This window comes from Miscanthus floridulus, chromosome 4, assembly GCF_019320115.1.
Source record: "Miscanthus floridulus cultivar M001 chromosome 4, ASM1932011v1, whole genome shotgun sequence".
NCBI classification, from domain to species: domain Eukaryota; kingdom Viridiplantae; phylum Streptophyta; class Magnoliopsida; order Poales; family Poaceae; genus Miscanthus; species Miscanthus floridulus.
Window position 1 is genome coordinate 55,403,261 of NC_089583.1, and position 15,304 is coordinate 55,418,564.

General features: G+C 38.5%; 1 long non-coding RNA gene and 1 other non-coding gene across 2 annotated transcripts; one reads left to right on the forward strand and one right to left on the reverse strand.

Annotated features, from left to right (window-relative positions):
• On the reverse strand, positions 1-1,833 carry LOC136551516 (uncharacterized). Its single transcript, XR_010782591.1, has 3 exons — positions 1,468-1,833; positions 774-839; positions 1-90 (listed from the first exon to the last, which is right to left on the reverse strand). It is a non-coding gene; the product is annotated as an uncharacterized lncRNA (long non-coding RNA).
• Positions 1,834-11,444: 9,611 nt separating this feature from the next.
• LOC136553165 (small nucleolar RNA R71) lies at positions 11,445-11,553 on the forward strand. Its single transcript, XR_010783071.1, has one exon. It is a non-coding gene; the product is annotated as a small nucleolar RNA R71 (small nucleolar RNA).
• The last annotated feature ends 3,751 nt before the right edge of the window (positions 11,554-15,304 follow it).

The window sequence follows — 15,304 nt, forward strand, 5'->3', positions numbered from 1 at the left end:
TAAGCATCAAAGCGACCCAGCTTGGACGACCCCTCCTGGCCTCCTACAACTAGAATCATCATGAATGCATACACCTGTAACATTCTGAAACTACAACACGGACAAAATAGAATGGCTTCATCAGATGCTACACATGGAACATGTGATATTTCTGGTGGATCTTGTAGCTGTGCTGGATAATAATAGAAAGTTCCTATTGGTAGCAAAAATATGGATCTTGTAGTTGTGCTACATGTGGCTCAGATGCTAAGTTAGGGTGAATTTTACTTACAGTTCAGACATGATCACACCAGCCCAACATAAATAATGACAGCTATTTGTAATCTCATATTTTTATAACATGATAATTCCCAAGGCTTTCCAAAACATGAACAAAATCTGAACCTAGGATAATATTATTATAAAACAACATAAGGAGCCTGAAACAAACGGTCTGTTCGCTTGGTCGTATACGATCGTGGATTATAAGCTGCAACAATATTTTTCTCTCACACCAAACCAGCCAGCAGTACTTGGCTTATAATCCACGATCGTTTCAGCCGAAACGAACAGGCTGAAAATATGAGATCATACAAGAATCATCCTTGTTTTCCTACAATTTGTTAGACTATCTATTCTAGTAGTGGCCTAGTTTGCAGAGTACAAAAAGGCACTTTACATGTGTGTACTGCCAGAAGAAATCAAGCAAGAAAGCAGATAGCTGATCCAAAATATAATCAAACAAGGTATATGCTGCAAGCAAAGTGATAAAAAGAATATGCAACAAGACAAACCTATAGTTGTTATGAATCATGCTCTGCTTTGCTCCCTTGGAACCAAACTGTAGCCAAGCATCAGTACTGCAAATGCAAAATTCAAGGAATTTTTTGAATTAATTGAGGTAAAATATAATCTAGCTGGTTAACTACACAATAACAAATCATGTTGACCTACTATTGTGAATTGTATAACAGCAGTCAGCAAAACTAGTAAATTTATGATGTACTTCAGAGCAAATCAAAGATAAAAACACAAGCAGGAACCAAAGACACAAGAATTGTACTATAGACAAAAAGCAATATAATTTGTAATTGTAATTGACAGCACTAGTGTGATAAGAACTTAAAATGTGATCTGCCTACAGATTTCTAGCCGAAATCATCTTGATACTATCATTCAAGCCTTCTGACAATACACCATCTAACAGTATACATACCAGTTGCTCTACATATGGCAACTAGGAACGAAAAAAAATCCGACAACTAGCATCTGACAACACCCCATCTGCTCTACATCTACCATCTGCTGTACATAACCAGTACAAATCATACGACTTAGCATCTGACAACCATCAATAAAACACAATTTACAATATACATGTCCATCCTAATTCCCTAACAGATCCATCTTCCAAACTAAGCATGATGGCAAAACAACAAAAATCCTTCATTGAGGCTAAGCAAAAAGGCAATACAGGAGGTATCATACCTCTTGGTTCAGAGCTGGTTGCCTTCCGGATCTTCGGCTTCTTACCAGAGCCATCTCGGATGCCGCGGTGGGGCGGACGGCTATGTCCGGGCAGGTGGGCGGCGTCGTGGGGAGGCCGGCGTCGGGGGCGGATGCGTTCGGTCCGTCGGTGGGCGGGCGGCGTCGGGAGGCGGACGGGGTTGGTGAACTGGCGGCGCCGAGGGGCCGGTCCCAGGCGAGGGACCCGTGGAGCGGCGTCGTAGGGGGGAGGCGGCGTCGCCGGCCCGAGGTCGACCGGTCGTCGTCCTGGTCGAGAAGTGGAGTGGCGGCGGCAGGGGGGGAAAATGACGAGGCTTTTGATAATTATCTAGGAGCCATTAAAAAAAAGTTAGAGATGTTACGTGTGCCATGTGCGTTCGGTTCTCGGTTCGCTTCAGGCGGTTATTGAAAATAGGAGCTGATCGGTTCTAAAAATTTTAAGAAATCGAGTATTTTGGTTGTCGGTTATTTTAGTTCGGTTTCGGTTTTAACTGAATTAATCGAATTTTTTTAGAAGACCTCAAGACAATAATAAATATACTTGTTCTAAGGCAATTTTATGCAACACTATATTTATTTTTAATAATAATAATATATAAGAAAATAATAGCAATATAGTAACACAAATATATAGCAGTTCAAATATAAAATACTACACATAAACTAAACATAATCCTACAAAATACAAGTAAGTGAAGTATAATTCATTTAATTCAGTTCTTTCGGTTAATTTGGTTAACCGAGAGTAGGAACCGAATTTTCTTCGGTTATTTCGGTTCCTCAATATCATGAACCGAATAAGGAACCGAATTTTTCGGTTCCGGTTCTTTCGGTTCTCGGTTAAATTTGCCCAGGGCTAGTGCCACGGCTGTGAACTCTTTAGCTCTCCACACCACTTTCGTCAGATTTGGTTCTAACGGTGTCAAATCGCGGTTGTGAAAAGTCCAAAATACCCTCAAGTCTGAATATGTAGTTAATTTTTTTGACATCTTAACAACCTCAAATGAAAAAAATTCAAAATTAGAAAGTTGTAGATTTCGACAATTTCTATATTTTTTGTATAAAATTATCTTCATTTAATTATGTATAAAAAAATATATGATTTGATATAATTAATGTCTTAAAAAATCATATTTTTTGTACGAAATCAAATGAAGATAATTTTTATAAAAATATTGTAGATCTCGACGAGACTTACAATTTTCTAGTTTTGAGTTTTTTCATTTGAGATCATTAAGATGCTAAAAAAATTAATATTTAGGCCCGATGGTATTTTCGACTTTTCATACCCGCAGTTTGACACCGTTAGAGCTAAATCTGACAAAAGTGACGTGGAGGACAAAAGAGTTCAAACCGGTGGCACTTGTGAGAACTCAACTTTTTTAATAGCTTATAAGTAATTACCAACTTTTATAATGATATATAAATAAAAGCCTCAAAAATGATTGGGACCACATAGGTTTTGGGAGAGAGCGGTGTAGCTAACATAGGTCACGGCAGGGGCAAAATTATCGTACTGGCCTGAGTAAAGAGTTCTTAGAATATGTGTGGACAAAATGAACATTTCGTCCTAGCGCCAAGACACGCGCCCACGCAATTTCTGTTCGCGCGAAGTCACATGCCAATTTTACATATTACCTAGCTCAATGTTTGTATATAAAAATTACACTTTCCACATTGATGTATTCGCCATCGTAGCCTAGTGGTTTTGGGTGCCTTTTCTGGTACGAGTGATCCTGGGTTCGAAACCCCGCAGACCGACCTTTCAGGCCACGGACTCTTTTTTTTTTTTTTTTGACAGCATACCATTTCCAATGGATTGGCGAGAATAGAGAAACAAGAAAAATAAGCAAATAAATGAGATGAATACATGAGGAAAAAATAAAGAACATATATAGGATCTACTCGACTAAGTGGCAGTGGAATCAGTCTTGCCAGGTGGACCCATATGCCACCTTAGATAATACTCCCTCCATTCCTTAATATAAGCTATATAATTTTTAACACCAATATTAACGCACGGCTTGAGGGAGGATGTGAGACCGAGAAAAAAAAGGAAAATCAGGCCATCTTCTCGCTCCTAATCAGATTGCTTCCTAAATCTAAGGGATTAGTTGGGGCATATACTATGTACGGTGGGAAGGTTTCCAAACTAATCGGCTTGGGAGCTGATACGTACCTATATTTTGAAATTTTCTTTAGAAATCTATATGGCTTATATTAAGGAACGGAGGGAGTAATGTTTAAAAAATGTAACAAAATAATTTGTGATAAACTATCCAATCATAGGTTTATGATATTAGGAAATTGGTCGTTATAACATGCAAATATTGTCGCAATATATCAGTGTAGTACCTTTAAGACATTTTAATGACGTGTATTTATTAATGTCACTAAGTTGAGCTGACTCCGAATCAAATGTCATAAATTAATTAATTTAGTGACCTTTTAATCAAATGTCATACCATAATCGTCATAAGATGGCACATTTCTTGTAATGAATAAACATTAGGACTGTCCCAGTGGCAGTCGCCATTTGGATGAATCTAACATTTAAGCGACATTTAATTAAACTATTACAATGGCAAAAATTTTGACCTAGAATGAGGTATAAAGAACTAAGTGGCTGTGCTCATGAAGGTGCTACTTCCAATTATTCCCATGCATGTCACCATCATTTGGTACCTACAAACCAAATAAACACAAGGGTGAGTAAAAACACTCTACAAGTACAATTAGAACCAAAAGAAACACAACATGTGATCCATGAACAAAGAATTAGAACATCCATCGTCTGAAACGGACAACACTTGAATTCTTGAAATAGTAGTTTCCGTCTGAAACGGACTAACTTGAATCCTTAGCATTTACCGGTAAAGCCGAGCAAGTGGGGTCAGCACTTGCTCACAGGAAACTGAACATAAGAACCAAATTGCACCTTCGGATAAACCAGCACCAGAATTGAATGTAAATGAAATCAGGAAACTTGAACTTGAATATAAAAACCAAATTACACATCCGGATCCACCGGAACAGGAATTGAAAATTAAAGGAACACTCGAAACTTCAATTATATAGAATGCACATGAAACAATTGAATCAATCGAAAACTCAAACAATAGGCACAAGCCCACACATAGGTTCGTCATGCACTTGCCTTAACCTTGATGTTAACCTTGTGTCACGCCTTAGCACTAGCACTTCCAAACCTGTGGAACAAAGCTATCTTAAGAACTAGTCCAAGTCGATTTCATGAATACTAGAATAAATTCATCGCCTAAATCTTAAATCACAAATTCTCACATTTTCTAGAAACTTGACTAGATCTTGGAGTTGCTTGTAGTTTCTGCCATAACAGTTAATCTGCTTCACCAGCTAGAGCAAGCAAATACATCTTGGACATCTACGGAAAATTTCCAACACCTTTCCTTCAGTTGGCCAAGTCCAGTTCTGTCCCTAACTTGGTTAAAAATAAAGGGATAGTTTTCTGTGTAGAACAATCCTAAGCATGGCAGCTGCACTGTTTTTTTTTTTTTTTTTGCGATTGTGCCTAAACCGCTATTCAGATTCAGGTGAAATTAATATCTTTGGAAAGACAAAATTGAGGGCTAGTAGTATTGTTTCAGGGCCATGTTGAAATTCTGCACAGATTAATGCCAGAAAATAAATTAGTGCTGCTGCAGTGGTCTCCATCTACTGATAAAGAGATTTAGCAGGCAATCAAATCAACACTAATCCATCTACGTCCATCCAGGAACTATTTAGAGATTTACCATGCAGCAGGAACGAAGATTCATGGAGGACACGACAAAAACTCCAAGGGCCTAGCTTTTTCCGTTCTTCTTTTCTCGTCCTTTTCCTATCTCTCTGCTGTCCAGTCCAGCAACCACGGAAGATGGCCACCAGCAATTGCCCCTCAGCAGCTGCACTGCAGATCTTCCATTAACCCACAGGCAGCAACGCAGTGGCAAAATTAGAGGAATTTTCACGGGACTAGATCACTGAAGTTCACATGGCAATTCACCTACAAGTGAGCTGTGCAACAACAGCAGCAGCAGCAGGGGCACCGCACAGAGGAACCAGCGGCGTTGACGTTGTTGGTATTTATTAACTTGTCACTTGTTGAAGTAGTCATCTAATGTTTGATATTTCTTAACTATCACTTTTGCTAAGTTGTCATCCCTAGCTATGATGCCAGAAATACTTATTGGTACTACCTATCATCACTACTAGAATGACACTAAGGAGTACTTTATTATTATAGTGTGACTAGAAAGAATGCAAATATGTATACGAAGAGATATGCAAGCACATAAATAATATATCATTGTAGTATTTTACCTACGAGTATTTCAGGTATCGTTATTTATATTTTTACCATAGAAAAAGATGGGCCGATAAAATATATTGATAACTTATACATATGATAGAGAAATAAATCATAACCAAGTTTTTACTCATAACAGGGGATAAGTCACATGGTAGGATAAATATATGGTGAATGATCATTGATAGTTAATAGTTGAACACTCAGAGTACTCCTTTCTATGGCATTAGCATGGCTAAGTAGATATTAGAGAAATAATTTCTATGTCAATCTTAATTATAAGTCAAAGCATACGTTGATTAGTGCAATCACACTTAGTAGTCATGGCTAGGATCAACTGCATATCTACACATAAAGGATATTACAAAGGAAGATCAAGAACAAAGCATGACTTCATTCGTAACTAGATCGTACTTGACCTATATTCGGAGAGTGGACTACAAAGGATTCAACCGGAGTATCACATCCACGATCTACCACATGGCATCTACCACATGGCCCAGAATATAGGGTGCATCCGCAGATAAACAACAGATAAGCATCACGCTTACACAATGTCGACCACTCACTCGTGTACATTAGAGCGAGCACTATACGAACTTATGCTTGAATATTATGATAATCTAGCTATACTAAACATATAACTAAAGTAGACGATGAATATGATAACTAGGAATATAAATGATATTAAGAACAATGTCGAATTCATTGTAGCAAACAAATGAATAATGAAAGATACAAAAGAGGATACAATGGGCTATACCAAGCCACGCTCTTGACACGGTCAGGAATCCAAACGAAGCTTGCCTCCCTCTAGTTCTAACCTAAGCTAGCTATCCCTAGAATATGGTGGAGCTCTGAGGATGATTAGGGTTTCTGCCATCTTGACTGAATGACTTGATTAAGGTTTCTTGATATGCCTGGGGCAGCAGGGGCTAGTATATATAGGGGGTGTCAATCTTGAGCCCTCGGATCAAACCAACTTGAAAGAACAACGTAGATGCAAATCCTAAGCCGATGGAGAACCGACGTTGCAACAGAAGGCTGACAGGGGACCCCACATGGCCGGTCGGCCTGTAGGTGGGGCCGACCAACCCCACCTGTGTATCTCTCGCAGTCTTCTTTGATGTTTGCCTTCTAGTGTCCTCTAGAAACCTTCTAGGAGCTATTTTCGTCGTGGATAATCACGTTTAGTTCTGACTTTTGGGTCCACCTCGATGATTTTCTAAATAAACCCTGCTGAAAATACATATTCACCAAAACTTATGGAATTTATTAGTTTGAACCCCTAAACCTATGTTGGTTATTATCTTCATGCCCTTATACAAGTTATATTGATGATTTATAATGGTTGTTAACTACCATCAACAAACTCCCCCAAGCTTAACCTTTGCTTGTCCCTGAGTAATGCTAAAGTCAGTAATTAATTAGGAGTTGCTGCGGTGCCTTAACTCCTCAAAAGTACCCATGTGTTCAAACAAGAATTCTCCTACAGATTAGAATAAACCAATCTGACCTTCAAACTCACACATATTACCTTCAACCACGGGCCTTTTTAGCCTTCACTTGGGTCTTGAGCAATTGAAAGACAAAATGATCAAGTCAAGTACTATATCTCAAGTTCTTTGCTCAACCATTGTTTTGGAGTTTTTATAAGTTTTTTAAAAATAAAACTCAGAGCTTTCATTGTATGACACTCTCAAGTCTCTTAATTAATTTAGTATTTGTGGATGCTCACCAAGGCAATAATGATGTTACTGCCTTTTCTCTTCTTCCTACAACTAAGGCTTATGTGGCGCTCATAGGAGGAGAGAAAACATGAAAGAGCATACTTGCATTACATATATTGTAAAGTCAAACAGCGGATCCAAAGAGAGTTGAGTCATACAATCAAATTAATATGTGCATATGTGTGGATATTTGGTGGATATATGTGGTGGCTAATCTAATTCTAATATTCTTCATAAAAACATATCTCTCTTTTAAAACTTGAAAATATTTTTGCAAGAAAGCATGGGCTATTTTATTCATCTCTCTTCTTTTTTAGGTGGACATCTGAGTACCCATTGTTTTAGATATCTTGGACACTTGTCCATTTTTTCAACTCTTTCTTCTCTTTTTTTATGAATAACTTTTGCATAGCCCCATGCCTCTTTTCTGCAACAAAACTTTTGAGAGATACTAACAAGAGCTTGGAGCATTTATTTAGTGGATGAAAAACCTACCAAGTATGTTTTTGGTGTTCACTCCCAGTGTAAGAGTAAAATATTTTTTGGGTAGATCTAGATGGAATGACATATTTTTGCGTCTACCCCCTAGTGTAGGAGTAGTGTATATGTGGGTGGTGTGTACGTGATCTTGATTTTAAGAGTATGACAAACCTCTCATAAGGATCAATAAAGCTTGACTAAACTCAATACAAAACAAGCAGTATATAAGAGGAAGTTTTCCTAGCCTAAATATCATAATTGGCTCTAGTAGGAATTCAAGCTTTGTCATACAGGAACTCATCATGTAGAATTTTGATGCTTTTTAAAAGATAAATCTCTAGAACTTTAGTATCACTCGGAACAAGATAAATAACAGCTCAGACCCTCTCATTTGATTTATGTCAATTACCTAGACTTAGATCAAGCATATGCTGCCCACGAGTTTTAAGTTCAGAGTAAATTCTTATATCAAAACAGTTTTATCGAAAACTCAGGATAATTCAAGGCTGAAAACTAGGTACTTGAAAGGAATTACAACAGAGTAACTATTCATCATTTCCATTTAAGAGATTACCTTTAGAGTCCATTTTATTTTATTCAGCTCTTAAAAATCAAACTTGACACACTTTTTATTTTGTTTTCATTTTTAGGATCACACATTACTATATATATTTCTAACAGAAGGATAAATTTTTATTTTGTTTTTAGTTATGCATATTTTTATGGCAAATTTATAAATAGTAGAACTAAAGGAAATGAAATACTTATCTAGATATATGGGGGATGCTCTTCCCCCAAGCTAATTGTTGTCGTGGTTGCATATTGAGGTTGAGTGATCCTTCTCAGAGCAGTTTTGCCAACAGATGTCCTTATTCATCGGGTGGAGTGAGATGGATACAATCGGGTAAATTTGCTCTTGATCATGTATATCATCTTTCAAAATGTCAACAAGAACACCAAAACTCATGGAATGGATTAGGATGAAAGGGTTAGCGGTCAACCGTCCGGAGATTAGTTGTTCTTGAAAATATTTTTGAAGTGGCAGAATTCTAGCAAGATATTTATCTAATATTTTTGGATTTTTTGATATAATGGAATATAATTAAATGTATGCATGGTATATATTTTTAAAATTTTTATTGCACCACGGTAAATGTTCTTGCGGGTTTTACACATCGTAAAAACTATTCACATGGGGCTTAAGACTTTATAATGCAGTGATGCAATTTTTATTTCCTTTACTAAATGCAATGCAGCAAAGTAAATATGCTAATGCAAAAATAATTCTTGCAATGAGAGAAAGTAAATATGGATAACTATCGATTTTACCTCTTGGCGAGGGTTCAGATTTTTAAGTCCTCCGGACAGGACTCTTCTACAGTCTTGTTTATTCTTTGAGTGCATCTATCGGTCCTAGAGATAGAGACCTTGATGGTTGCACCTCTTATGATGGTGACTCTGATGATGATACCGCCTTTTCCTTTCAAACCTACTTGGTTTGTGTTTGACGTGGTAGGTTCATTCTTCACAACTTCTTCTTCTTCATTCTTTGGGGATTGATTCCTCCGGCGTTGAGATGGTCGGCGTCTTCTCTTGGAGTGGGTCCTCTTTGGCTATTCATAAGTGGTATAACTATTGAAATAGCAACGTACCTTTTGTCTAGGGAATTGCAAGTCGACTTGTCCAGATCTAACGTAGATGATCGCGTTGGTGGTGTTAAGGAACGATCTTCCAAAGATGACAAGTACACCTTCTTCTTCTTCTCCCATGTCTAGAATCATGAAGTCGGTAGGGACATAGTGATATTGTATTCTTACCATGATATCTTTCGCTATTCCCTGCGAAAATCAGATTGATTGATTCACCATCTACAATTCCATATATGTAGGGAACAAAGGTTCATCACCAAATAAGTAGTCATACGTTACCTTGAACATTATGTTGACACGTGACCCAATGTCATAGAAGGTGTTGTGGAACATTCTTTGCCCAATGGTACACTGATCGTCGGTACTCCTAGATCTTCCTTCTTGGTAAGGAATGGTGAAGCGAGTAGGTGGTTGTACTTTGATCGGAGTGTATTGATCATATTGACTGATTCTTCTCTTGGCTGTCTGGCCTTGTTCTTCCTTCTTCTCTGGTTGTTGCTCTTATTGGTCCACTGTTGTTTCTTCAAGCAGGTACACCATTTGTGGATGACTAGGAGAGTGGTGTATATGATTCTTGAAAGTAAACTTTTCCTTCCTATCCTTGATTGTGAAACAAATCTTTCACTGTCCACATAGATGATGGCTTTTGTAGTGCTTAGGAAAGGTAGGCCCAAGATAATGGGTGTCCTTACATCTCCACATGTTTCTAAAACCACAAAGTCTATGGGAACATACGATTATCCCACTCGAACAATGGCGTCTTCAAGAATTCTCTTGGGGTAGCAATGTGACGGTCTGCAAGCTTGCAAATGCATGTTTGTGTACAACAAAGTATGTCCATTAATTTTATCATAAATTACCTTTGGCATGATATCGACACTTGCTTCGAAGTCACAGACAGCTTCTTAGAAAATGTGAGGTCCAATAGCTATGGGGATAACAGGTCTTCCTGGATCACCTTTCTTGCCAGGCAAGGAATTGCCTATCCACCTTTTTGTCGATGGCTCTATGTAGTAGTATCCTACATTGTGAACATAGACAAGATTTGTAGTTTTGAGATCTTCTGGTTGACCTGAAATCTTACTTTTATCGATCGAAGGAATAGCGGCCGCCAGTTGAGCTATTTGTGATTCTATCATTTTCTTAAAGCTATGCTGGTTTTTAATAGCTGAGGAGAAGCTATCCATTCTATTGTTTATGTTTTCTAAGATTTTATCATTGAAAGCTAATTTTCTAGATAAGCCCTCTATTATTTTAGGTTGGCCAGAAATTAACTCTCTCAAGGGTGTTTGATTATTGAAATTATTGTAATTATTACCTTGATTGTTACCTTGGTAGTTTGGCCTCTGTTGCTGATTCCATCCTTGGTTCTATTGAGGACAATAGTTGTTGATGAAGTTCACATCCTCATGGGTTTTAGGACAGTTGCTCCCTGAGTGCCTAGTGTTTCCACATTCTTCACATGTCATGCAGGAATCATGAATGTGTATGACTTCTTGCTTCTCATTAGCTCACTCTTCAAGCCTCTTCATGAGTGGATCCATCTTGGCAAACAACATGTCTACCTCCTTGAGTTGATGCATTCCTCCACCTCTCTTGCAGGTTTGAAGACGTTCTTCATTCCATCCTTGGTTGGAGGCCATCTTCTCTACAAGAGCTGTTGCACCTAGGATTGTGAGTGATAAGAAAGCACCTCTAGCAATAGCATCCATGTTCTCATGGGTGCTCTTTGTGAGCCCGTGGTAGAAAGTATGCATGAGTAGCCAATTCTACATCCCATGATGAGGACATTCTAATATGTAATCTTGAAAGCGTTCCCATGCCTCAGGGATAGATTCATCATGTTGCTACTAAAAACTTGAGATTCTTCCATGCAAAGCATTCATCTAGCCTATGGGAAAGAACTTTGCTAGGAAGGTAGTGGAATAGTTCTCCCATGTAGTATTTCTATCTTTGTTGGCATAGAACCATTGCATCGCCTTCCCCAAAAGTGAGAATGGGAAGAGGCGAAGTAATATGGCATCTCTAGATAATCCTTTGATGGTGAAAGTGCTATAGATGTCCAGGAAGTGTTGGAGATGAGCACTCGTATCTTCATGTGCCTTTCTACAAAACTAGTCAGCTTGCACCATGTTGATGAGAGCAGGCTTGAGCTCAAATCCATTATCTTCGACATTGATCGTCAGTCCAGTATGGATGTTGGCTATAATTGGAGCAGAGAATTCATGGAGAGTCTTGTCAGCCATGGCTTCAAAAACTGGTGTTAAGCTCCACCTTGTCTAGTTGTCTTCTAATTCTAAAGCTGGAACTTTCTTGAGTTTAGCTTTAGTCCTCCTGAGTAGTGCTTCTAGATTTTCAACATAGTTTGTCGGAAGGTCAAAACCGGTCATACATTACCCTGCATAAGATATAAAAGTAGACAAAATAAGGGTAATCCTACTTGAGTAGGGGTATGTGGTTTTTCTCGATCACATCAATACATAAAAGTTTATCAATATTCCTTTTGATTGCCTAGCTACCTTCTCTAGGCAACGGCACCAGAAATGCTTGTTGGTATTTATTAACTTGTTACTTGTTTAAGTAGCCACCTAATGTTGTTGACATTTCTTAACATCACTTTTGCTAAGTTGTCATCCCTAGCTATGATGCTAGAAATGCTTGTTGGTACTACCTAGCATCATTACTAGAATGACACTAAGGAGTACTTTAGTATTTGCGTGTGACTAGAAAGAATGCAAATATGTATATGAAGGGATTTGTAAGCGCATAGATAATATACCATTGTAGCATTTCACCTAGGAGTATTGTAGGTATCGTTATTTATACTTTTACCATAGGGAAGGACGAGTAGATGGAATATATTGATAACTTATACATAGATGGAGAAATAAACCATAACCAAGCTTCCACTCATAATAGTACAGTCATAGGGTAGGATAAATATATGGTAAATGATCATTGATAGTTAATAGTTGAACACTCAGAGTACTCCTTTCTACGGCATTAGCATGGCTAAGTAGATATTAGAGAAATAATTTCTATGTCGTTCTTAATTACAAGTCAAAGCATACGTTGATTAGTGCAATCACACTTGGTAGTCATGGCTAGGATAAACTTCATATCTACACATAAGGGATATGTTTACACCAAAATTTGGTAAGCTTATTCTGGAAAGGAAGAGATCGGCCGATGATGTCATAAGCAAGAAAGTTTCCTAATTAAGGGATATTTATGAGCCGGCCAGGAAATATTATTTAATAAATTTGAGAGAGACATGACGTCTAGGTGCATATCTGGATGAAAGAAACAACGACACATATAAAACAAGGAAGCTTCATTAGCAAGGATTCTGCATAAGGGAAATTAGAGTCCATGTATCTTGATATTTCTTTTGTTATCTAGTCGTATTCGTTTAAGACTCTTATCAGCCTAGGGTATAAATATAAACCCCTGGCTATTGCAATAGGGACACGTATCCAATCAATCAATACAAGTTACTTTTTTGGCTTTACGCCAACCCTTAGGAGTAGGAGTAGTGTAGATCTCAGCGAGTTCTTCAATAAGCAGGGTTGCATCGGTTCGGCCGACCTCCAGCTTGTCTATAAGTACCATCATGGCTTATACATTTGTTTGTATGGCTACATCGGTTAAGTTTGACCTTTACTGCGAACTCTAGTATAAGCTAATTATCGACTCTTATCTAGTTCAAGTATGGCTGTATCGGTTAAGTTCGACCTCCACTGCTCGAATTAGATTAAGATCAAGTTATCAGCTCTGCCTAAGGGTGGCATCCTTCGGGTAGATTCATTAAGTTACTGATCTTGCTGATGTTCTTATTGTTATTAGTTTTCAGCAACATCAACCTGCTCGGTCAAGATCGATCTAGATCGGCCTCATATCCTTTTAGTCCATCATTTGCTTGGTTACAACACGATGTTTCTTACTTTGAGCGATGGGTTATGTTTCATCGGCCATTCTACTTCGATCTTGATCATGCATAGTACGTGGTTAAGGCATATCTGATCTTGAGGAGGTTTGCTGGCTAGTTAAATCTAGTCTATAGTTCCCTATTATGGCTGCAACGATCTGCTCGATCCCCACTGATGGCACTTTAGATCGGAGGATGATAGTTGGTAGATTTGTTTTCGATCAGGCGTGACCTTGGCTGTTTGCTATGCCTGCATCGGCTAAATAGCCGATCGCCTATGCTTTAACGCCTATAGTGTGTCTCCAAGATTCTGTTAAATGTGAATAGATCTATTTACTTTAAAGGCTTGATTTGTTGTCTTTATCACGGCTGCCATCGATCCGGTCGAACCCCACTGTTAGAAATAACAGGTCAAGTCTGATGAGTTCATAGATTTATCCATGTTAAATAGTCGATTGTTCACATGCTGTAGTCCCTTTTCACCTGAATCGGCTATTTTAGCTGATTCGCTCGAGCTTTCACACGTATAGCATGTCTTTCGGAAAGCCTGTCAATGTATGGATCATTTTATGGATTCTTCGGTTTTAGTTTGTTATTATCATCATAGTTGCCATCGATCCAGTCGAACCTCACCGTTGATGGTAACAGATTAGATTCAAAGCGTTTGTAGATCCATTTGTACTAAACAGTCAATTTGTTCGCATGTTATATCCTTTCTCATTAGATTCATCGGCTCAATGCTCTACACTGGTAATACCCACCTAGCTGATGATTTCACTTATATCTACGTGCATTATGCTTGTCAACATAAAATCAATCACAACCCACGAGCTTTATGGTCCGTAACAGCCGATTTCTTCGTGTATTGGCCGTTTAGTTCGATTTTCCCATCCTGACTGCTCCCGAAGCGGCACTCTTGGAACTGTCTGGGCAAAATCAGCATGTTCCACCTTAAATTACTAATAAACTTTCTCTCCTTGTCAATTGCAAGTCAAATTGACTAGCACACCTCGGGAGGAATTCGTAGGATCAGCGAACCCTATGTTGAAGCTGAGTGGATCTCCAGCCTTGCTCCATTAGGTAGATCCTTCTGGCTTGCTATGTGCTAGGTGCATTGACACATTTTTGCACCGACACACATTCTGGCACGCCTAGTGGGACCACAATCATTTGATCAGAAGTCAGAGGCCGATGTTAGCATTTATTAGGCCATCATCATGATGCTACGAGTTAATTGATCATTGTATAATAAACAACGGACAGGCCAAATGAGTAACACATACCATGGATTATGTGACTGGCTTGATCATAGAGGTGCAATGTTTAAGAAGGAGAAGCTATCTAAAGGGAAGCATATACATGTCTACAGCCAATCGGCTAAATAAAGCCGATGATGGAGGGGATGAGGCAAGTATGGATGAAAATTTCCATGACACTGACATGCATTTGGATGAAAAAGCTAGCTGCACTAGATTACCATCTTTGGCTTCCCAACTAATCAACATGAGAGAAATTCAATTCTTATCACATACGTGTCAGCAAGTCCTAATGATGCATCAGAAGTTGACACATTGCCAGCACATGGTGGTTTATGTACTTCAGTTGCTGCCACACCACCACCATGGACATCGACAGATCAAGTGGTAGATGGACTTACTAAAGTACTGAGAATCCCTAATTGATCAGACTCATGAAAGAACTGTAG